The sequence below is a fragment of the Cavia porcellus genome, unplaced genomic scaffold, assembly GCF_034190915.1.
Source record: "Cavia porcellus strain 051 isolate PalLab524CR breed Dunkin Hartley unplaced genomic scaffold, mCavPor4.1 scaffold_31, whole genome shotgun sequence".
Classification (NCBI taxonomy): Eukaryota; Metazoa; Chordata; class Mammalia; order Rodentia; family Caviidae; genus Cavia; species Cavia porcellus.
The window spans coordinates 957,151-979,404 of record NW_026947514.1 but is presented as its reverse complement, the minus strand read 5'-3'; the positions used below and the strand labels follow the sequence as shown (position 1 = coordinate 979,404).

At 56.0% G+C, this 22,254-nt stretch overlaps 1 long non-coding RNA gene across 1 annotated transcript; it reads right to left on the bottom strand.

The window, feature by feature from the left end:
* Positions 1 to 163: 163 nt before the first annotated feature.
* Positions 164 to 21,734, bottom strand: LOC134474186 (uncharacterized). Its single transcript, XR_010044846.1, has 3 exons — positions 21,373 to 21,734; positions 2,412 to 2,917; positions 164 to 2,290 (listed from the first exon to the last, which is right to left on the bottom strand). It is a non-coding gene; the product is annotated as an uncharacterized LOC134474186 (long non-coding RNA).
* Positions 21,735 to 22,254: the final 520 nt, after the last annotated feature.

The following is a 22,254-nucleotide window of genomic DNA, read 5'->3' as shown; positions in this document are numbered from 1 at the left end:
GGACGGGAGGTCATTGCCACAGTGCCTATGACACAGGAAACCTCCTTAAATATTAGATGCACCCAGGAAATATTAGTTAAATTATCACAGACTAATATGATCAGTTTCCTCTAGGATAAAATGTGATAAATGGGTTTTAATAAACAGAGGAGAATTATATGCATCATATTCATGGTTCCTGTCAATTTTATTTAGAGTAAAATGCCATTGGGATAATTAGTTGGTTTTTACTGTGTTCATTAAAAGCTTTTCTAATGACCGCTTGGAGGAACAAGTAAAATTAATTTCTTTCTTGAACATCAGAGGAATTCATCAAACAAACAAAAAGCAAACCCCAGTCTGGGCCATACAGGGCCAGGGCTGGCTGTGGCTGAGCCCATTCCAGTGCCCTGGTCAGCAGTTGCAGGAACACTGGCACCCAAGCAGGTGGCAGGGAGGTGGCCCAGGAGGAGCGACCGAGCAGCTGTGCGACTTCTCATGTGCCTGACTGCAGAGCCCACTTCTGTCTGGCACACACCCCAGCCATGGACCCTGGGGTTCAGACCAGAGATTTTTCCTTGCCGGGGGCCCTTTGGGGTCCAGGGTAGGGCCAGGCACTCAGCAGGGCTCAGGGCCCTGGATGCCACCTCCTGTCTGAAGAACCTAGCAGGGCTGGGCAGAGCTCAGCCTTCACTCAGCCGCAGCATCTGACCTGTGGCACTCGCTGTTGGCAACCCATGCTGGTCAGGAGGACCCACAGGTGTGGTGACAAAATAGATGGCCTCCAACAGGCTGCAGGTGGTATCAGGAGCAGGACTGAGCCCCAGAAGACGCAGAAGGACCTGAAGGGCCTCCTAGTTGGTGCACTGACCCTGCACTGGTGCCTGAGCAGAGGTGGTGGGGCCAGGAGAGCTTGAGTCACCTGCCAGGGTCCTCAGCAGGGAGGAGGGTGGAGAAGGAGAGCAGGCCCAGGCACATCCCGGGCTGCTGCTGAGGGATAGTCCTCCCACCTCTCGCCCGGCTGGACATTGTGCACCATCAACTGCACTGCACCGGTACACAACCACACAGGCCCCACTTGGGGTTCCGTGACAGCGCAACGCCTCAGACGGTGGCCCACAGAGCAGCAGGGCGGGGTTCCCTCTCATTGCTGCCCAGTGCTGCCGCATGGACATCTGTCCGGCTCCCATTGTCCTGCTGCTCCCTGATGGCAGGCAGGGCCTGCCCTGGGGTCAGGCTGGACATAGCAACCCTGCTGTCTTGGAGCCAGGGAGGCTCCCTGTCCAGGAGGTCACCTCCCCCCAGCAGGTGGCCCTGGGCGACCCCACCAGGCAACAGGATCCCCCTTTCAGATGGCCAAGACCTTCCCCTGCCTATTTGCGGAAGGGGTACGGCCACTGTGCCCCAGGTCACTCACATAGGGCTGGAGCTGCGTCCCAGCTGGCAGAGGAGCAGCAGAGATGGTCCTCTGTGTGTCCCCCAAACCTTGTGGGCACCCTTGGGGCTCTCAGTCCTCTTTCTGGAAGTGAACCTAGCCCATGACGCTTCAGCGCTCCTTTTTACCTGTGGTCAGGAAGAAAACGTGAGGGGAAGGGGCTGGAGGGGCCCAGCTCTGAGGCCTCCTTGAAGCTCAGTCCACCGTGGCTGCCCTTCCAACAGAGATGGGGTCCCTGGCATGGTCAGCTCTTTCCAGGCCTACCCTTCAGTGCCAGGGGACCCACCCTGATCAGTGCCACCATTCCCACATCCTCTGGCCCCTGCCCCACTCCGAGCCCCACTCTCAAGGCCACACAATCCAGCTGAGGGTAGATGGTCCCCTGCAGAGAAGTCCCTTCATGCTGAGTCTCGGTGTGTTTTTTATTTATATTTATTTAGCGTGCTATGGGAAATGGCACCAGGGCCTTCACACTGAGCTACATCCCCTGTGCTTTTAAAATTATTTAAATTTTGAGACAAGGTCTCTCTAAGTCAGAAAGTTGCCCAAGCTGGGCTAGAAATATTTGGCCCTCCTGCCTCAGTCTTCCAGAGAGCTGGGATTGCACCACCACCTGTGCACCACCATGCTCAGCTCCAGGCTTCTTAAACTGACACGTGGCCTGGTGCGGCACCTCGCCTGGACCTACGAGTCTTAAGCCCTCGGCAGGCGCCCAACCCAAAAACTGTTTTCATGCACGGGCACCATGATAGATCTCAGGCACCACCAAGACCATAGGAGGTCAGCAACAGACACAGGACTCAGCTAAAAGGACGTGGGCATGTTCCCTGCGTGTGACCACCGTCTCTCGAAGCTGTGTGGTGACTCGGTGCCCACCTGCAAGGTGAAGGGAGGAGAAGTCAAGGCTGTGGCGACCAGAGAGCATCAGGGGACCGGTCACTTCCAAACCACGCTATCTCCACCCGCGGCCTCAGGAACATTCACTTCAGTCCCTCACCTGATGCGGCTATGTGACAGTGGGCCTGGCACAGGCCGGTGGACAGGGAACAGGCCGGACGCTGCCAGGTGACCTGAGAGCTCGTCGAGTTTCTCAGAATGGTGTGCAGCCCAAGTCTCCCCACTCGTGTGTTTCTGGAGGCTTCCACCTGGTATTGTCAGAGAGAGGCTGACCTCAAGTAACCAGAGTCACAGGAAGTGAAACGCTGGGTAAGGAAGACTGCGAGAAGCGTGGCTGGGGACGTGGCCCCCCGAGTCGGGAGCCTCAGCTGGGCTGGGAAGTCACCGGCTCCTGGCAGGAGGAGACAGCGGCTCAGAGGACGGAGACACTGTGGCTGCAGCCCCGCTGCCTCGCCTGTGGCAGGTCACTCCCGGACCCAGCAGGACTGGGGCTCTGAGCTCGGACACAGGCCAGATTTTCACATCCAAGGTGTTTCCCGGAGCAGCTCGGTGGAGGGAAACTCAGCTGGCACCAGCTCATTCGTGCTCACAGCCTCGCCTGCAGCCCTGTGGATACAGTCAATTAAGCTGGGGCCAACGGGCTACAGGGCCAGCGCCAGGCCCAGGGACCAGGTAGGGCCCAGGAGGAGTCTCCCGGCCGACAGTCAATCAGCACACCCTAATTGGAAAGTGGTCATAAAAAGTAATTGAGTTTAATACATAATTTAGATCATTACCCGTTAAGTTAATGCCTCCCGCTTAGGTGTGGGGAGAAAATTATTTATCTCATAGACGGGAAGATTTCATTTGTTTTTCTAATGGAATGCTCGCCAATTGACTTTAATAAGAGCAGTTTGTTAAATCAGATTTTGAATCGGTGCATGAATTTGAAGTTCGTATGTTAATTTTTGACATGAAAGACTCGGGCTCCATTCCCCCTTAAAGTGGCTGGATTGATTCTCCTGGGGGAGCCCCAGGCATTGCTGTCCTGCATCACAGAGATTAAACTGCGTCTCGCTGCTGTCTTGCTGCAGCCGGTTTGGCTCTGGCTTCTCCCTTTTTCCTTCTCAAGGAGGGGTCAGACAGAGGCTCGCTGCCCCTTCACAGGCCCTCTCCCTCCGGAAAACTAAAAACAAATGAGTTTGTTAAATACCAGGAAGGAGCGTAACGGCAACCCTTCACCGGGTCTAACCGTCTGTGAGCCATTAACTCCAGCGATTCCCCGAGCGTGCGGCCAGCGTGGGCCCCAGCGTACGAATGGCTCAGGGCCAGGAGGGGACCTGGGCTGCTCGTGCTCCAAGATGGGACAGAGGGCATGGTGTCTGGGCCCATGCTCACCTCCATGTGCTCCGAGCTGGGCAGATGCCCTCCATGCAGGCCTCAGTTTCCCTATCTAGAGACACAGATGTGACTCTAAGGCAGGGCTCGGAGGAGAGGAGGTGGCACCTGCTAGGGGCCCACTCGTGAGCTCAGGCCTCACAAGCACTGCCCCCAGGCCTGCCCCGGACCCTGCCTGCCTCCCTGTCCCCCTCCTGCCTGCAATTTGGGCAGCACCAGGCACAGACGTAGGGATGTCACCTCACCCTTAGCTGGGCCCCATGCTCTGGGCCCCATGTCTCATCTCTAGGTGGACCCTGAAGGCCGAGGGTGGCCCATAGGCCATCTCAACGATCCAGGCTTGGCGTGGAGGGCTCCCAGGGTTGCTGGATAAGTGGGGGAGCACTGAGGCTAAATCCAAACCCATCCTAAGCCACCAGGAAATGAAATCAACCCCTCCCTGCCCCTGTAGCAGCCCTGAGACATCAAGGGCCCTGCTCCACAGCCTCTGCCTGGTCTCATCTGTACTCTGGGCTGACCATGGGGTTCAGCATCAGGTTTTCATGGAGCTCTGCCCCCAAGCCCCAGGCCCAGAGCCCATAGGGTGTTCCTTGCCTCTGACCCCTCTGGAAACAAGACACAGGCCCCCCAGCTGGTTCACTCTGGGAAGCAGACACCCCTGAGTCCCGAGAAGCCATCCTGAGACCCTGGGAGCCTAGAGCCTCCAGCCAAGGAGCTCGCTTCCCAGAAAGACAGGGAAAAGTGTATCTGTCCTGGCGGCCCCCATAGGGCAGGGTCTTCTGACTCCTCACAGGCTCAGCCTAGAAGCTTGGGGTACACAGGAACCCACAGCTGAGTGCAACCCCACGAGGCAGCCCAAGTCCCTCTGGCTCCACACCACCCACAGCCTCCAGGTGGCTGAGGGAACCCTGCTCCGGCAGAGCCCTCTTTTCCCGTGCCCTGCTCAGTGGAGACCCAAGGTGTGGTCCACCAGGGCCCACGCAGCAGCTCAGGAGCAGGCAATCAGGCACCCACAGTAGGGCACAGGGTGGCCAAGGTGACCACTAGGAAAGGACACATGTGCCAGAGGTTGAGGCCCAGGGCCATCACGGCACTGCATACTTTGTCCCTTTTTGATGAAGGGAACAGAATACCCAACATGCACGGCTTAAGGGATGAGACAGGGCAGCCTCATGGCGCAGGGCTGGGAGCTGCTGAGGGCAGGGCTCAGGGGTGAAGAGGAGCCGGAGAGAGACAGCCCCTCCGGGCTGTGGCCCCTGCTGGCTGCTTCCTCCTGCAGACTCGGCTCGCAGCAGCAAGTCAGTTTGGAGTGCCACCTTCCCAGAAACCCATCCTCGCCGCGTGGAGCTTCACGGGGACATCTAGACAGAAACCCAATGAGACAGTGGCCACCAGCCCCAAGGGCCACCCCTGGCCTCGCTCAGGGCTACAGACCTTTCATTTGTTTCTGCATGAACAGCCTCGGGGCAGCAGCCACTGGCCTTACTCCAGCCAAGGTCGAGGCTATGAGCACGGGGCAGGGCCACTGCAAGCTGCCTGGCTGTGGCCGCTGCTCCGGAACAAATGGAAGAGCTTGTTTACAAATTGTCCGTGGAAATCTGAGTTGCAAACATTGGCATCAGGCCTCGCCTGCCAGGCCACCCGGATTGGAGGGTGATTTATGAAGATTGCTTTACCTGGGCCGAGCTGGTCCATGCCGGGGAGTAATTCACACCAGGCTCATTTCAGATGCAGTCAGAGACCCCCGTATTTCACGATGACAATGTAATCACAGAGCCACATTAAAAAGTCATTATTGTTTAGAATCCAGCTTGGTTTGAAAAACACTTACTATAAAATTCAACAGCCTTTGTAAATTACCGAAAGGTTTACTCAAGAGCACTAGGTGCTGTGATTTAGACACAGAACTTACCACGTTATTGATTCTGTGGGATTTTGTCGCTCCCTGCATTTATGGGGATGATTAGTGAGTGATCAGAGTAATAAGCTGCCCCATGTCGGTTCATAAATAAGGATGAGTTCGATTTGTGCCCTCAAATCTCCCAAGCACCCCGCCCCTGCCCCGGAGTCTGGGATGCCCCTGTGGGGTGGTTTTGCAGACAGGTGTGGAATCAATGAGACCCACAGGGGATGCTGCCTCCCGGGACCTGCTGTCACTAGCCGTCCCCAGCACACCAGCGAGGGAACACTGCAGAGCTCTGCCCGAGTTTCGCGTCCCCCTCCTCTGCTGTTCTCCACGTGCGGGCCAGGTCTGCACATCACTGGACAGGTGGAGGCAGTGCTTACACCGTGGCCGATCCCTGTGGCCAGGCTTTGGCTAGAGGAGTGCGTGAGGTGAAGTTCGGGAAGTCCAGACCAGGCCACCTGCAGAGGCCCATGGCCTGCGTGGGGCCTGGCAGGAGTCCCGACCCCAGCCCAGGACCACACCCTGCATGTGGTCTGAGCTGAGAGTGGCCTGGGAGGGAACTGAGTCGAATTGAGCTGGGAGTGGTTTAAAGCTGAATCCAATGACAGACCAAACACCCTGCGGGCAGGGGAGAGGTGGGCTGGGACCAAGGAGCTGCCCAAACCCAGGGGCAGGGGCAGGAGGGTCGCAGGGCCCACGGAGCTCCACCTGAGGACCCGCTCCACCATCGCCCCAGAGCCCCATCAGCACTGCTGGTAGGAACCGTTTGTGTGGAAAGCCCAGCCTGTGGCCTCCTTAGCAAGCCCGATACCCCCAGGGTATCTCTGGCAGCGCCTGCCCCTGAGGTCACACATAGGCACTACCCCTCAGACTCTGTGGTCAGCATCACCAGCGCGCTTTGTGCAGTAAGCAGGACCCTCCATGGCCGAGCTGGGACAGTGGTGAGGAGCAGGGCTCTGTCCTAGGCCCCCAGTGCTGAACCCCACGTTGGCCCTGCTGCCCACCGGTGTCCTTATGCACGAAGTAAACATGGCCAGGAGCGCAGCATGTCACCAGCCTTCCACAGCTGACAGTGAGCAGGATGACTCTCCCCTTGCCCACCAGGAGCCCACTCTGTGTCAGGCTCAGGTGCCCACTCCTCGGCCTGTCCCTGTCCAGAGTAGCCCATACCTGGATGCCCATGGGCTGGGCACAGGTGGGCCCTGCTACTGTCAGGGCACCTGCACCTGGCTGCTCCCACACCCAGGTTCTTGTCTCCGCAGAGGGGAGCTGGGCTGAGCTGCAGGGCCCCGTGCAGAGGGACTGACCAGCTACCCGCCCACGCATGGCAGTCTGCTTTAGGCCCAGCCTGGGACCTGGTCCCTCTACTCCAGGACTTCGGGGGCAGCTGGGCTCCCACACGCTGAGTCCACTTCTGGTCCCTCTTTCCTTTTCCTCTCTGGCTGTTTGTTTTCTGGGAGGAGGAAGCAGAGAGCACCATGTTCTCTAAGTATATCTCTCAGTCTCTTCTGTCTCTTCCCACGGTTCCCACATGTCGGTCCACATAGCCACACGGTGCCACTAGGACACTCTGGGTGCCCTGAGGCCCTTTGGGGCAAGGACTCTAGGCCTCTGTCCCAAGTCCAGGTGGCCCCTCCAGCCAGCGCCAGTGATCGTGTCTGCTCTGACTCCAGCGGGCCTCACTCTGGAGGGCCTCTGCCCTCCTTGCTCTTCTGATGGGGTCCCCACCCCAAGCCCTGCAGGGGCCCGTGTTCCCCCCTCCAGCACCGAGCTCCCCAACCCTGGCCACAGCCAGCGCTTCCCCTCCCCTCCCGAGCTGACAGCTCAGACTCTCCTGAGCTCCGTTCCTGTGCCTGCCAGTTGAGCCTGACTCTGCCTCTCTCTAGGGGATTCAGCTCTGGGAGGGGAAGGACTTCAGTCCCCAAGGCCTGACCCTCAGCAGGTGTTCAATTATTTGTTGAATGAATAAACGTCCTTGAGGTTGTGCTCAGCAGTCTCCTCCACCCGCATTTCTGAAATGGTTTCTTTTCCTCTTTGATTTCTATCCCAGACTGTGGGCTCGTTTTTCATCTTTCTCTGCTATCTTAGCATCTTTTGTTTTCTCCTAGGCCCCTCCCCCCCAGGATCTGCGTTCTTTGTCCCCAGGTTTTATTACGGGGTAATCCAAACACGCAGAGCATGTTCTACAGGACAGCGTGTGATTTTATCCCAGATTTAACACAGATTAGCATTTTTCCATATTTGCTTCAGGTAATTACCTTTAGAAGCAAAAACATTAGGAACAGACGAAAGCCCTGCTCTCTTCTCTCCCCACTCCAGCATCTGCCGCCCCACGGGCAGCCCCACGAGCAGACAGCCTCAGTGTTCCACCCGGCGACCCGTGCGCAGCTTCATCCCTGCCCACTGGGCACCGCACCTCTGGGCACTGACCTCTGGCCCCGTCTGTGCAGGGCCAGCCATGGCTGCCGCGTCCGCCTGCAGAGCACCTCGGGGTCAGATCCTCAGGAGAAGTCCCGCATCTGCCGCCACACCCTGCATAAGCAGCTGCCTGTGCAGACGGACAACAGTGTCTCCCGGCCTGAGGGAGGGGACATTTGAGGGACAGGCACTTCTGCGGCTGAGCTCCATCCCAGGCCCTTTATTTTGTATTGCGAGACAGGATCTTGCTAAGTTGTCCAGGCTGGCTTTAAATTTGGAATCTTCCTGCCTCAGCCCCCTGAGTAGCTGGGGTTACAGGTGTGACTGTCACTGCTGCCTCTTCTCACGCTGATTGGCCACCGTCTCCTGCTGGGAATTGCATGTTCATATCATTTGCCTATTTTCTTTCTTGTACTTGTCTTAGTGATTTGTGTATGCAGGGTAATTACCACGCTTCTGTTACCTTAATAATAGACATTCTGTCCTGGCTGGCGACTGGTCTTTTAACTTTTAACTTCGTGTTGCCCCTGTTGTACACAGGCTGTTAATCACACCACAGTCAGCTTTACCAAACGCCAGCCTTGTGTTCCCTTTGCACGCCTTACCTGAGGAAGATTTCTGTGTTCTGCTCTGATGCCATTCCCCGAGTTTCTAAGATGGTTACAGCTTTGCGTGTCGGGTGCTTGCCTGGGGCCCAGCTGCACTCTGTCTCTGTCCAGTGCTGGGTGATGACCTGAGTTCCTCAGCTCTCCTATCCACACCCCCTGACCTCGCGGGTCCCCAGACACCTCTGCTGTGCCCTCCCCCCTGTGGTGACTCAGAGGTCTTGACTGCCCTCAGCCCTTTGGCACCCACGTGAATGACAGAGCCACCAGGTCCCATGGAGCCCGGCTAGGATTTCACATGAAACTGCACAGAATTTATAGATCACTGAGTCTTCTCGTTCCTGACATCTCCCTCCAATTAGTCAAATCTCATCCATGGCCTTCACTAAAAGCTTATTATTCCTCATTTAGTGGTTTCACATCAGTGTCATCCTGGAGTGTTATCGCCACTGGGAATGGGCAGCTTTTCCGTTACTTTCTCAGTTCGCCCGGCTCCTGCACGGTGATGCAGAGGTGCTGTCTTCCTGCACCCACGCTTATGAACTCTAATCACAGAGTCCCTGAGCAAAATTACATTGCCTACTAAAACCTCATAACCCACATCGCCCCTTTCTGACCCTATCGCCTTCCTTTCCTGGCCTTGGCCAGATGCCCTGAACGAGGTCAGTGGTCAGCTCCTGGCTGTGGCTCCAGGGAAGCCACATCTGAGTTCTATGCAGATCTCCATGGTGGCCCTTGATGACCCTTTGCGGGTCCCTGTGCCATCCCTGGGCTCAGAACGGCCTAACTGCAAAGCGGACATTAAATTCCTGTGCATCCCCCAGGAGAGCACCTCTCTTCTGGGTGTGAACTCGCTGGCCACGAAAAGGAATATCTGCAGATCAAAACCCACCTGGCTGGAGTTGTTCCACCTTGAGCCTGGTGTGTGACCAGTCTGCTGACGCTGTGCCCATCCTCTGAAGCCACCTTCTGCATCACTCTAGGAACAGCCACCCTGTGAGTGAGCCGCTACCCGGGGATTTCTGCTGGACACCCCCCATGTGGGTTTCTCCTTCGGCATGCGACAGCCCAGGAGTGGGGGCCTGAGCTCACTGCAGAGCAAACTTGAGCGACTGGGTCTTCTGAGCTCCCGTACCTGCCAGCAAGGACTCATGGCAGCAGGAGCCCCCCAGGGCCCCCCCATAACCCCTGGAGGACACTGGTGTGAGAAACAAAGGGTCGCTTTGTATCATTTTGATGAAGAATATGTGACTCGTGATACAGTTACTTCCGTGGGAAGTCAGCTGTCCTCACCAGAATCAAAAATGCAGCTTCCACAGTGCCCAGTGCTGCACCCACAGCATGGCCATGTGGCATCCGCTGACCTCAGGTCCTGCAGACATGAGCCTGGGAGAGGCCCCTGAGACCTTCCCTAGCCCTGAGCCCTCCTTCAGACATCCGGCCCAGCCCCTCTGCAGGCCTCCACAGGGCCTCTCAGGCAGGGTCTCCTACCCAATGCCACACCTGCCTCCGTGTCCTGACTGGGATCAAAGCAGGTTTTCTAGCATGTAAGCCTTCACAGTGGCTTTTAGTCACCCCTTGATGTCTCTGGAAAGAAGTAGCTGTGAGCTGTCCACACCTAAGGAGAGGGAAAACACAGGATTGACATAAATTGCTTGGAATGCTTCTGCATGGAACAGATGCCACCCCTCCCCTCTTTGGAGTTTATTCAGTCGTCTATAGATCAGGAGGGACTCCTGGGTTCCTGGGTCATGACCTCGCCTACTTTATTTTGTTGCTGTAATGTCCCTGGCTGTGTGGACCATTCCCACAGTCAGGTCCCTCTGATCCATTTCCTCACGGCAGGGTTTCCCACACTGCTCTGCTCTCTGGGCTCCCCTGGAATCTCTGACCCAGCCATGGAAGGAGCCAGGGAGCCCTGTGCCTGGAGAAAGTTGTTAGAAACCGAGAGCTGGGCGTGGTGGGGGCTCACAGCCGTCTTGAGGGGGACTCCAGCGCCCATGCACACAGCATCCCCAGTGAGAATAACACTGCACGATCTCGAGCAGCTGCGAGGAGAAATCGTCAGTGAGGTTAATGATGAACCTGTAGAAGTCATGGACACGGAAGAGTAGATCAGGAAATAAGAGAAACCACAGAGCCTCAGTGACGTGGGACAGCAGGGAATACCCAACAGGAGCACGTGGATGGCAGGATGGGCAGGGTGAGAGAATGTGGGGAGATAGTGGCTGGAAATTTTCCAGATCTGTTGAAAAATATTCCTCCGGCATCCAGGGTGCTCAGCCCTGTGAGCAGAGTAGGAGATATTCACCCAGACCGTGGCCAGCAAAGCACCGAAGACCAAGGCCGAAGAGGCTGTGGGCACGGGCAGGAGGCCGCTGCGTGTGCCAGAGGCACCATGAGGGACCCCCTCCCCGCTTCACGGGCAGCCAGAAGGCCTGGGAGGACGCATTCAGATGGTAACAGGAAACACTGCCAAGCGAGACGCTATACCCCACAAATCCATCGTTAAACAAGGAGTTAAAGAAAGACAACACCAGATTGTTTTCTTGCCAGCAAATCTGCCTTATGAGAAATAACAAAAAAAAAAAAAAAAGAAAAGAAAAGAAAAGAAAAATCTCCAGACTGACAGCAAGAAACACAAGAGAGTGATTCAAACCCACACAATAAACAAAAAGTGTCAGCAAAGGTGCATAGGTAGTTACAAAATTCCAAGCATTCTGAATTTCAGATTCTGAGATTCAGCGTGTCCAACCAGTAAAGTTCAAATGTGTGTTTCAGCATCTGAAAAACAAGAAATCCAACACACTTCTGCCTTTGCTCACTTCGGGTAAAGAAAACAAGGTGTCCACACGGCCGGACCCCAAGCAGGCCCACAGCACTGCCCCCAGAAGGACAGGTGGGCTCTCTGGCCTAAACTCTGTGGTCCCCAGACACAGCCGCCGGGATGGAAAAACGCTTCCACCAGCCACCACCGTCATCAGGTCAGGAAGCAACAGCACCACAAAATTTACAATTCACAAGAAGAGGAAATTAAACAAAACATTCCTAATTAACCGATAGTTAAAGAGGAAATCTTAAATTAGAAGACACGTTTATATGAACGAAAATGGAAACGCAGCCCACCAAACACAAGGTACAATGAACGGAAGCCAGTAAAAATGCTCGAGGGAAATTTACACCTGCAAATGTATACACTACAGTAGCAGAATAGGAAGAATAACTAATCCCACAGCCTACAGAAGAGAGGAAATAATAAAGATCAGAGCAAAAATAAATGGAACACAGAATGCAAAACAATAAAGACCACTAGATCTAGTTGCGTTATTGTGAACTTAAGTCTGGTTCTTTGAAGAAAAGAAGAAAAGTGACAATTTTTTAGTGGTGGAGACCAGAAAAGAAAAAGAGAAGACTAAGCCACTGAAATCTGTAAAGTTATTGGTCTTACGAAATACAGTGACTAGAGGGACATTGACAAGTTCAATAACTTAGAGGAAGCAGAAAAATTCATAGTAAGAAAAATCTAACCAAAACTAGTTCAAGATGATCTAGAAAAGCTAAGTAGACTTATAACAAGCAAAAATACTGAATTAGAAACTTAGGGGGAAAAATCCGTAAAGAAAAGCGAGGTCCTAGGGTCACCACTGAAATCTGCCAAATGTTCCAAGAATTCATAGTGATCCTTCACAATCTCATCTAAAAAATAAGAAGAGGGAACATGTCCCGGCGCATCCTCTGCAGCCGGGATTAAGTGGAACAGAACCAGACAGAGACATCACACAGTGGGCTCCGGTGAGTTACCTTGTGAACATACATGAAAAACTTCTCAAAGAAAGTATTATCAAACTGATTCCAGCAGCATATAAGAGGATTATTTACCATGGCCATATGGGATTTAGCCAGAAATGATGGGTTGATTTATCACACAAAAATCTATTGGTGGAAGGCACCAGGTTACAAAAGATGAAGGACAAGAACCAGTGATCACCTCACAGACACAAAGTGTTTAACAAGCCCAGAACAATGAGGTAAAACCATTGGACAGGCCAGGTGTATGAGGGGTCCCCAGCCCTGCAAACCCATCTGCAAAGAGCCACAGCTGACTGGGTGCCCCTGCCCAGCCCCGGAACAAGACCTGGCCGCTGCTCCTCTTTCTTGTTTATCACGGGCGAGAGGGTCCAGCCAGGGAAATCAGGCATGAAAATGAAATAATAGGCATGCAGACTGGAAAAGAAGTATGAATACCTCAATCCGCAGATGACATCATTTTCTATGTAGCAAATCCCAAGGAATCCACACATAGAAAAACCAATTACTACTAGCATATGACTTAAGCAAAGTTGCAGTTTATGCGACTACTATACAAAATCAATCGTATTTATGCACTCTAGTAATGAATAATAGGAAAAAATTCATTTATAATAGCATAAAAAATAAAATACTTAGGTATAAATTTAACAAAGAAGTGTAGCATTTGTATGCTGGAAATTACAAATGTGGTTGAAAGAAAGTCAATCAAAATCAGTGGCAAATAGCACGAGTGCACGGCTCAGAAGCCTTCGTGTTGCTAAGGCGACGGCACTGCTCCGAGTGACCTCAAACCCAGCGCAGCCCCTTCACCACGACCAGCTGGCTTTATCACCGGAGCTGGCAAGCAGATCCCACGCAATGCGAGCGGCCAGCACAGCAGGGGAAGCTGGACAGGAAGAGCAGAGGTTGAGGACCCGCACTTTCCCGTTTCACCACTGACTCCATCACGGTGGTGCCCCAGACGCAGCGTCCCCCACCTGAGCATGGCCACACGGAGCAGAAGGAGACCGAAGCGAACCCTGCGCTTCGGAGCCAGACAGTTAAGTGAGGAGAAATCTTCTCAACAAGGGCACGGGCACTGCTTTGCGTCCCATCTTGTCCCACACACGGAAATTAATTTCAAAGTGCATCCCCGGTCTCGCCATGAGAGCTAAAACGGTGAGGTTGGGAAGGCGAGACAGAAACAGAGCTGGGTGCAGCTCAGCGGCGGAGCACAGGCCTGGCAGGGATGGGGCCCTGGCTTCTGTCCTCAGCCAGGAAAGCAGTCGGCCTGACCCTGGGTAGGCAGCCGTTTCCTGGATACGACACAAACCACAAAAGGAAAGTAGATAAACTGGACTACATCGAAATTTAAACTTTAATGCTATTACTCATGCCACTGAGAAAGTGGAAATTCAAATCTGTAGAATGGGAGAAAATATTTTCAAGGGGCTGGGGATTTGGCTCAGTACCTGCCTGGTAAGCACAAAGGTCATGAGTTTGATCCCTGATACCAACAAACAAAACAAAACAAAACAAAAAGAGAGAGAGACAGAGAGAGAGAGAGAGAGAGAGAGAGAGAGAGAGAGAGAGAGAATATCTGCAAGTTATTTGCAGGGTAAAGGACTTATATCCTTGATATGTAAAACAGCATTTAAAAGTGGCCAAAGGACATAGATGGACATTTCATCAAAGGAAATCTGCAAGCGGCCAGCCTGTGCAATGGCGTTTGTGAGCAGGAGAATGGATGAGACGGAGGCCTGTGGAGGGGTGGAGGCTGGGGGTGGGCTGTAGCTCATGAGGTGAAGGCAGCCAGAGTTACACAAGGGAGGTGTGCAAGGGCCCATGGATCTACTAAACACGCCGACGTGTGCTCGTCAGATGGGTGTCACATGCATCAATTAAGCTTTTTGATTCCTAAAGTCACCAAGACCAGAGAGGTCAGATCTGGCTCTGTCCACACAGCAGTAGAAATCGAGTGTCACTCTGAACATTCTGGGACAGGAGGCAGATAGTGTGCAAGGTCAGTGACACGTTCTTTATACAGTCTCCTAACAACAGAAAATGCTACCCACAAATGGTATCGCTCATCACAGAGAAGAACCTAAAGGAAATATTAGCAAATGGAATCAAGAACTATGAATCCACCACAGCCAAGCAAGGATGGCTCAATACGGGGAAATCCAGCTGAGAATCTGAATGCTTGTTGCCCACCAGGACATCCCTTCCCCAGATGCAGAGATGCTTTTGACGGAGCTCAGCCGTCAGGCCTGTGAAGAGCCAGGATGAGACATGGGAGGGGGCAACCTCCCATGCCAGCAAGGTTGGGAGTGGCTCCCCGAGGGCAGCCTGCACCTGAGTCCACTGTGGGCTCCTGGAGGACAGGCTGGCACACCTGGCAAGAGGGCGCCAAGCAGGGCCCATGTCACCCTTCCTGAGGGACAGCCGCAGGCCCCTGAGTCTCTGTGAAGTGCTAACTGCGGCTGAGGGTCCTCCAGGCAGGGCCGCCCAGCCCCTCTGTTCTGATGCCGGCCTATGGATGGGGGCGCGGCAGCTGTGGGCTGCAATCTGACTTTCGCTGTCTGTGCAGAGCTGTCCAACCCAGCAGGTGACCACCAGATCTCCAAGAGCAGGGCCACTGACCCCGCCGCAGCCCCTTGGGGCAGCTTGGCCACTTGGCAAGAGGGACACCCAGGTCATGAGGCACTGACCTGGATCAGAACTCCCAGGTTTAGCACTGCTGCCACCTGGAACTGGGTCAGGGTTCGGGCAGTTACAAACACGAAAACGCAGTATTTAGTAGCTCGCTCGAAGAAGAAAGAGAGAAAACCATTTGTTTTGTTTGTTTGCTTGCTTTTGTGGTGCTGGGGATTCAACTCCAGGCCTTGCACATGCCAGGCAAATGCTGTTCCCCGAGTTACACCCCGGGCCCTGGAACTTGTATTCAAGCCCCAGCCACTGTATTCAAAGCTTAAAATTCACAGGAAAATGTGACAGGATGGAAGGTGCATGTGATTATGCAGGCACAAAATATCAGCCTGTTTTAAATAAGAATCCGGAAACAAAAGGGAAAAGAAAGCAGTGTGTCCACAGAGGAGGGCCAGCAGCAGGGCGGAGCTGAGGCCTTGCCGGTCTGCAGCGGCCCCTTCTGCTCCGCTGCCCGGGCTCCTGGCAGGTGGAAGGGGCAGGACAGCAACGCTTGCGGTCACCCTTTCTCCCCTTTCTCTCCCAGGGTCTCCTCTGGCAGCGGCTGGGTACCCTGGAGGCTCCACACTGAGGCGACCCCGCCTCTTCTCCCAGCCTGCACACCCTCTCTGCGAGGGACCAGCTCCCCGAGATACATCCCCTCCGCTCCAAAGACCTGGAGCAGATTCTGGCTTCCGGAGGTCCCCACCGACGCAGCCTGAAAAGCATGACAACACTTTACTTAAGGACACTAAAAGTTTATCTTCCTTGATAAGCACTTTCATATGAAAATGTTTGCTTCTGAATTCAGCCTGCAGCTTAAGATCATGTGCTGACAGATTTGCAGGATCAGTCGTGTCTCTGGCCCTGTGTGAGGTCCACACAGAGGGACAGTCCTCAGCGGTGGGGTGCAGAGGGGAGGGACACAGGCAGGGACCCGCAGGAGCCATGAGTGGCTCAGAGTGAGAAGGAGGCTCTGGGGGCGGGAGGCCAGCGCCCACACACAGTGAGGGCAGCCAGCTACCGAGAAATAAAAGTGGAGCCACTCACTTAACCAAAAATAAGCTCTAACTGGGTGAAGGACTCACACGGAAAGAAAGAACAGAAAAAACCACAAGGAAGTCTTCCACGCTGTTCCCACGCTCCAGGCAGCCTCCCAGGGGATCTGCTGAGCGCTGGGTCCCACGGCCCAGCCTGCTTGTCCATCCACTCTGCACTGGACAGGCGGCTGGACATCTGAGGTCAGTGGGGCTGGCACGGGGCCACTTGGGACCCCTCTTCCCCTGCGTCCCCCGGGCCCGTCTCTCTTCACGTCTCCTCGTAGAAGGATGTCAGGACTGCCGGTCAGGGCCACCTCAGTGACCTCACTGGGCCATCCTCACCTCCACCGAGGTCCCACATCCAAACAGAGGCATACACCAAGGTCTTGACACTCACACGGGCAACCTGGGGGGCCCAGTTGCACCCCAACTCAGCCCCTTGCCTCCACATGGACAAAGCCTCCAGCTCTCTCCTGGAATTGTACACAAACTTGAAAATGAGCACAACCTCAGAAGCAGCTCCGTCCTGGGGCGAGTCTGCCAAGGCACAGGCCAGGGCGGGCCAGGGAGGCACAGGCACAAAGGGCAGGAGGACAGTCGCTGGCTCTCAGGGGAAAGGAGGTCACAGTGAAGTCCCACCCAAGCTCTTTGTGCCCAGAGTGTGGCAGGAAGGGGGTGTCTTTGTCATGCCTGGCCTGGCAGGGGTCAGCAGGGGACCCCGATTGGTGACCCCAGGTTCCCAAAGGTGAGAGGAGAGAAGTCTGGGTGCCCATGCCTGCAGGCCCTTGTCTTCACACATGCATTGCAGTGAGCACCCGCTGGCACCCATGGGCACATCTTGCATGCTAAGTGCTTCGCTTGGCTCTCAGACCGTCCTCATCGTCAGCTGACAGCTGTGCCAGTGTGGGCCCCTCCACTTCTGCCCCTTCTCCTCCAGCCTGCCTGTGCCCAGGCCTCTCTGCTCAGCCCAGGGATGTCCTTGTAGTCGACAGTCCCTCAGGCTGCCTGGTGTCCCCAGGATGAAAGCTCCAGGACCTTCCTAGGGACAGAAGCCCCTAGCTCCAGGCCAGGCCAGCTCCTTGGGCCCCACAGCCAGGCTGTCCTAGTTCCAGAGACATCTTCGATCTGCCTACCATGGGACTGATGCTGTGATGTCCAAGTAACAGCTTAGACCTGGGGTGAGGCCAGGATGGCAGGGCGAGGCCAACTGTCCACCAAGCCCGAAGGTCCCTTCCAGCATGGAGGAGGGGGTGGGGGGTGTGAGTGAGAAAGGGCCCCACAGCCCCTCAGCATCTCCCCTCAGGCTCCTCCAGACCAGGAAAACCCTGCCCTGCCAGCGCCCATCCTCTGCCCTTCCCTGTTGGGACTGACAGGTTCACCTGACACCAGAATCTGTGTCTACCAGTGCTCACTAGGAAGACAGATTGAACGCCAGGCTTCCCGAGTAGAAGGGTGCACAGTCGCTTACAGCGGTGCCCGCAGAGCCGCAGAGCTGCCACGCATTGTGGAGCTCGAAGGCCCGGTGCCTACTGCAGGGACCTGTGGGAGTCCATATCAGAGCTTGAAGGGTCTGTGCTGGGGGCTCAGGAGTCCATGCTTGAAGCCAGGAGACAACTTCCTCGGTGAAGGCAAAGACTATAGCTTCTCCACAACACAGGGGCCCTGCGGGCAGCAGGCTCAGGCCCAACCCTCAATGGGGGAGGGGGAGTGACCCTTGCTGCAAGATGGACTGCAGACCCTGTCGACGGAGAGCCACATGGGGCTGCCTGGCCAGGGACCCATGGAGAGGACTTGTATTGGGGTTGGGAAGAGAGGAGTGGGCTCGTAGGGGCCACAGCTTCTGGCCGCAGGCCTGCAGGCTCCTCCTCAGCCCTTCCCCAAGGGAATCCCCTCCCACAGCCTCCCTGTGCAGGCTGGGGATGAAGCAGGTGGCTGCCAGAAGCTGCAGGTCTTCCTCCCGAGAAAGGCAGGGTAATGCTGCAGGGAGGGTGGGCAGGGAGAGTGGACAGGGCCAAGACATCATTGTGGATTGGCGGGCAGATGGGTGCAGCCCAGTGGAGGACAGAGGGGGTGGGCCTCTTTGGCTGGGGTCTGGACACACAGGAGGGGCTCCAGGACCTCTGGCTGCCAGCAGGTGCTGCTGAGCCCCAGCCTCCTGGGAAGGGAAGACATAGATGTGACAGGTGCAGCCACCAGGATGCCCATGGCCTCCCTCCCCCCCTGACTCTGGGGAAGAGTCATGTCCCAGGACAGTGCCCATGTCTCCGGCCCCAGGCCATCAGGAGATGACAGTGCAGAGCCAAGGTCGCCTGGACCCATGCTGCTACAGAGGACTCCACTGGTTCAGTTTCACCCTCTCTCACTTGCAAGCAAAAGGTGCGGGCAGGCAGTGCCCTGTGGCATCCTGCTTGGAGTCGCTCAATGTCCCTGGGGTACCTATGTATGGGGGGGTCTTTCTCCACGGCCTCAGACCTGGCAGCCCCCAGGCCGCAGCTCATGGACCCCCGCCGTTGCCGCAGCCACTGCAGTGCTGATTGCTCCACTTCCAGGTAATTGAGTTTCCTCTGAATGGGACGAGAGGGCCATATAATTCCTGGGACGATCAAATCCTGCCACGGCCTGTGCAAAGCTACTGAATCATGGGATTGGAGTGAGTGTTGCGAGGCTGCCGCTTCATTTCTGGCGAGATTGCTCCCGCACACTCCAGGAGTCAGCGGTGGAAAGACTCTGCGCAGCGGTTTCCCTGAGACCCTCGAGCTCCCACCAGCCCCCCCCCCGCCTGGCTCTGTCCCCATTCGCCACTCACCTGCTGTGCTACCCACAGCCCCAGGGAGAGGCCGAGAGCCACAGTCCCGAGAGATCTGGCGCCACTGCCAGGAGCAGCCTTCCTCCTACCCTTGACCAGGGGCCAGGACCTCTGGGACCTACGGCATGGTCCCAGGCCACCACCCATGCTGTCTGGTCCCCCTGGCTTCTAGGTGGCTCCACACTGCTGCTGGGTGCATCATACCCGGACCCCAGGCTAGGGTTCCCTGGGTATCAGATCCCAAGTCCATGGGAGAGGGCCTCTGCCTACTGGGCTGGCCTTGGAGCAAACACAGGCCCAATGGAATAAGAAGAAAAAGAGTGCTCCATGCAGTGACCAGGGCAGGAGGGGTGGGACTTGGCAGGATTTGCTTCCACTGAGTGGGCATCAAAGAAAGGAAGGCCCCAGAACAACAGAAGAGAGTGTGCCAGACAGGAACTGGCTGTGGCCAGCACCTCAACAGACAGCAGGGGGTAGAGGGTCTAGGGGACAGCTGGCCACAGCCAGGCAAGCAGCAGGGCCCTGCAGGCCACACCACAGGCAGCCTCTCTGCAGGAAGCACAGCAGAATTCCTGCCCCTGGGGCTCCAGCCGTCCCTGTGCTTCTTGTCCTGAGACAAAACAGGCTTGCAGTGGCTGCTCCTCTGCAGCCCAGGGACGGCACAGGGTCCACCCAAGGTGGGGACACAGAGGCCAGGAGCCCCAGCCCTGCAGGCCCTGGCTTCTCTACCTTCTCTGCTCCCCGGAAGTCTTCCCACCCCACTTGCCCACAGCCACAAGCTAGATCCTCAGGCCGCTCAGCTGTGGGGCTCCCTGGGCCACCACAGATTCCCAGGGTGACCTCGGGCACAGAAAGCAGAAGTCCAAGGGCCCTGCCAGTGTCCTCAAAGCCCAGCTGTTCTCATGGGCTCAGACCTGGAGGATACCCCAAGCCACAAATGCCTCAAGCGTCTAACGGTCACTTCTGAAGGACGATGGCTGACTAGCGACCTGCTGGAATGGTCCAGCCAGGCAAGCTGCCCAGGGCCAGCACCCGGGTCTCCAGGATGCCATCCGTGCCCAGCCGGGCCCGATGGGGGGTTCCTCCCCCAGCACACACGCGTGGGGTTTAATGATCACCCGGTACTGTAATTAGGTATTAAAAACCTCACTGTGCCTTCATAAAATAGCATGGAACGAATAATAAAGTATCATAGTTATAAAGTCATCAAAATGTAATAAAATGGTGTTATTACAAAGACTTAAATTTTAACGATGGTTTTTTAGTATGTCACTTAGTATGTAATTAAAGTTACAAAATAATACAGGGTAATTAAAATAGATTCTAGAGGTTTTGTTGGGGGTGATGACTGTGGGGGCCCCAGCTCTACCCAGGGCGAGCTATAGAGAAGCAGCAGGCTCCTGGTGGCCTGGCCAGCATGGATGACCTTCTATCTGCCTGGAAGAGGGGCTTGCAAAGCTCAGCATGTCTCCCAGTGCCCCGGACCTACCCTGACAGCCAGCACCCACACTGCCTGGGCAAGTGCCCTGGGACCCCCCCACCCTGCCCCTGAGCCACGTGCACACGAATGCCAGAGGATCATCCTCTGCCTGGCTCCTGGGATACAGCGAGCAGCTAACAGACCTGGGCTCCTGGGTGGGTGACTCCAAGGTGCCCACAGCCTTGCTGGGGACCCCCATGGGTACCTACCCCTCCCTTCCTTTAAGTCTATTTCTGGCTCCTCCTCAGCAAACCTCACACGTGAGCCAAGTTCTCCAGGGGCCCAGGGAAGCTGCAGGACCAAACAGATGTCCCTGAGGCCACTGTAGGCCAGGCGTGTGTTTGGGCAGACAAGGGCAGGGTGTGCTGTGGCGAGAGCATGGGGGCCAACGAGGCCCCATGCAGCCAGAGGAGGCACTGCAGAGGGTCAGGCACGCAGCACAAGGCACTGCAGGGCAGAGGGGTGGGCCCTGGACAGAACCTCAGCAGGACTGCAGGCCAGGGGAACAGCTCCCTGTTCACAGGTTGAAAGGGAGCCCCCTCGGCCACTTAGCACCAGCTTGGTGTCAGACTGAGCCCAGATCTTGATCTCATCTTGATCTCCCTCACATTTCCACTCCTGCCGTCCCTGTGGGCTCTCCTGAAGGAGTCCCCTGGACTGGTGACTGCTCTGCAGACGTGCTCACTCCCACCCCTCTCCCACCCCATCTCTCTCCAGTCTGAAAGGCTCTGCAGGGATAGCTGGTCTGCCTAGGAGAGGTAGCTGGAGCCCAGGTGACTCCAGGGAAGGAGTTCCCATCGGGCCGCACCAATAAGGCTTATCTACGCCGCTCCCCCACCGAGGGAGGTGGAGGTCAGCTCGCCCCTTGGGCAGCGCTCTGCTTCTTCTGCAGTTCTCTGCAGCACAAGAAGCCCACACCTGGCCTGCGATGCCTCCAGGCTCTGCTCTGCCCTACCTGTGCCATCTGCTCCTCTTCTCCAACAGACAGGTGAGCTCAGAGGTGGGAGCCGCCTGTGTCCATCTCCCTGAGGCCGGGCAGAGCAGCCCTAGTTCTCTACGTGATGCCACCACAGTCTGAATCTCAAGCCCCTCCTCCTGCTCCTCCCTGTGAACACCCCTCATCCTCCTCCTCTGGAGGTAGGAGCCTCAGACAGACCGGACCGGAGCTCAGCTCCACGCATGGACAGCGCCTCAAAGACGCCCCAGCTGGCCCCGGGCCCCAGGCCAGCACAGCCTCCCGTGTGCTCTCTGGGAAGAGGGGCCTGTTGCTCACTGTAGATCATCCTTAAAAAAGAAACCAGAGACACCGGGGTGCCTCTCCACGGCCCCATAAATCTGGAGAGGAGGGAACCGCTCTCGGGAAGCGAAGGCTTTTGAATTTTAAATGGCCAATTTGGTCAATGAATCAATTTCTCTGGGCTGAGGCGAGCACACAGATGAAAGCAGTTTTAAGACCTGTTTAAAGCAGCAAGAGCCTCTTTGTTCTGCTTTCTTCATCCTGCCACCCTCTAATATTTCATCTAGACTCATTTTTATGGCTTTCCAAATTATAGATGTCAGCTAAAATCTGACAAAAGAGAGGCTGAGGGGAAGAGGAGCGCCGGGCCGCGGGGATGAGAAAGGCTGCGATCTCTGTGCCCTGGGCTCTGCTCCCGCAGCTCCCGTGGCCTGTGGCCCAGGGTCAGGCCTCCCGCTGCGTCCGAGCCAGCAGCCACAGGACAAGGCAGGCTCCTGGCAGTGGAGGGCTCAGGCCCCGGTGGGGAGAAGGAGGGAGCAGGACAGGGCAGGGAGGGAGGCCCGGCCTGGGCCAGGTCCCCGTGGGCACCGGAGCGACGCA